The sequence below is a fragment of the Pocillopora verrucosa genome, chromosome 11, assembly GCF_036669915.1.
Source record: "Pocillopora verrucosa isolate sample1 chromosome 11, ASM3666991v2, whole genome shotgun sequence".
NCBI classification, from domain to species: domain Eukaryota; kingdom Metazoa; phylum Cnidaria; class Anthozoa; order Scleractinia; family Pocilloporidae; genus Pocillopora; species Pocillopora verrucosa.
The window spans coordinates 20,296,263-20,298,516 of record NC_089322.1 but is presented as its reverse complement, the minus strand read 5'-3'; the positions used below and the strand labels follow the sequence as shown (position 1 = coordinate 20,298,516).

At 40.7% G+C, this 2,254-nt stretch overlaps 1 pseudogene; it reads left to right on the top strand.

Annotated features, from left to right (window-relative positions):
• The first annotated feature begins 316 nt into the window (after positions 1–316).
• Positions 317–1,687, top strand: LOC131768815 (tyrosinase-like; annotated as a pseudogene).
• The last annotated feature ends 567 nt before the right edge of the window (positions 1,688–2,254 follow it).

Genomic DNA, 2,254 nt, shown 5'->3' with positions numbered 1-2,254 from the left:
TGCATTTTTATTCTACGCAATAATTGAAGTGATTTTTCTTTTTCTCTCCTCGTTTCTTCCGCTTATCTACATTTTTGTTGCTGTTTTTTTCCTTAGTTTTTATCTCTGGTTTCGATGTTGTTTTTGTGTACTACGCAAAACAGGCTCTGACAAAATTTTATCGATGTAGATATCTGCTCATGTATATTCATTCGGTTTTGTTCGGTTATTAGCTTGCAGACATGGAAGTACCGCTTATAACAATTGTGGTGAAAAATGTAAGTGTCACTTCGGCAGTTTGATCAACTGCATCCGAATAAGGAAAGAATTCACAGCCATGTCATTGGAAAAACGTAGGCGCTATAGAAGCGCTATAAAAAGAGCTTCAACTGACCAGCGATTTAGAAGAGATTACGAAAACCTGATCAATATACATCAAAGGCTTTTTTTCGAGTTAATCCATGGGGCACAGCAGTTTCTTCCTTGGCATCGCCGGTTCATACTCCAATACGAAAATCTTCTTCGGAGGGTCGATTGTAAGGTTACTGTTGCCTTCTGGGATTGGAGTCTTGATTCCAACCCATGGGACGCATCAAACGAGCAGGAACTTTGGCACAGTGGTGACTCTGGGTTTGGTGGGAATGAATAAAGGGGTAAGTTTCTAAAGAAACTGTGGTGCTGTGTCGGTGGGAGAGTATAGCAGGTAATTTAGTGTTAACAACTGGGTTGAAAACGTAAATTAGCCACCGTAAAGAGTAAAAAAGCTGACGTTTCGAGCGTTAGCCCTTCGTCAGAGCGATTAGTTTGGTGGGAATGGCCGGAGAGGCTGTGTGCAGGATGGACCTTTCAGACAGGGTGTTTGGTCTGCCGTGTCACCTACTGGACAGAAGTGCTTAAACCGCGAATTTAGGGGTATTCCTCCCGACGCAACCGCAGTGCGAGAAGTTATTCTTCAGAATAATTTCGTGAACTTTGAAAGACAACTCAGGGTTAACCTCCACGACCAAGTGCATTGTCTGATTGGAGGTACCATGTGCTCAATTGAGTCTGCATCTGCTCCGGAGTTTTTCCTTCATCACGGTTTCATCGATAAAATCTGGGATGACAGGCAAAAGAGGACCAGGAACTACGCATGGCGACAAGAATCGCTGATGGGTAGCGGAGGAGTCCAAGCCACAGCGGTGACCAATCTCTCTCAACAACCAGGAGGCGTACGAGTTGAGTATGAGGCGTCCCAGAGGGAAAACAGAATAATGAGTCGACTAAAAGGTAAGACCTTGCAGATTACAAGGCTGGTCAGAAACCAGTTATTAATTATTAGCATTACTTAGTCCCCCTGCCTTCAGCTCTCCATTCTTTGATTGGGTTTTCAAGCCATTAAATATTTCGAGTAGTTCCAAACACATTTTACCACAATCGACGTCATCTGAGATCTACAACTGAACAAACACATGGCAACATAGATTCTATTCGTTTAATGATTATTGATGTGTCACGGTGTGCACTGAATCATAGATGCATTTTTAAGGAAGTGACATACAAATTTTATTTATTTTTAGGCAAGAGTATCGAGCAATTGCATAACACAAAACGCAAGTCGTTTACTAACATACAGGGAGCGTCGCTCCGTCTGTTCCAAGTAAGCGCAGAAGAAGCCAAAAAGGCAGAGGAAGACGAGAAGATACTTCAGCCTGTGAATGCTGGTTAGGAAGAAGAGGTGGTAACAGCCAGATTAATGAAACATCGTACTTAGAACACAACTTTAACGGGATATCAACTGTGATTTAAATGCTTCTGTTAGTGCTCATTACGTACATCTTGTGTTTTTGATACTACATTTTACGTATGCTTAGCGAGGTCTTTGTTTAGTGAAGCGCAAAATCGGCAGACTTTGGTGAACAAGCTCAAGGAAATAACAAACAAACAAGAGATAAACAAAACAACAAACATATAGACACTAGCTTTCAGCTTTCTGGTGGATATTGCTGTGGAGTCGTTCTCTTTTTTTTTCGTTTTCTTTATACAATTAATAAAAACTTTGCTCGTACAACAAACGAGGGCTCAAAAACCAACAACCGCCGTTTATTCAGTACCCAAAAAAAAAGATGCCGCGGTTTTGTTCATTATCATACAAAGGGTTTATATGTCACGCGTACAGTCAAATAAAAACTAATTGTAGATGAGCTGTATTAAAGAGCATCATGTTTAGGTAATTTGAGTCGTTCCAACTTAAATTTTTTCAGATTTTATTACTCAACTATACCTTGATTTTTTC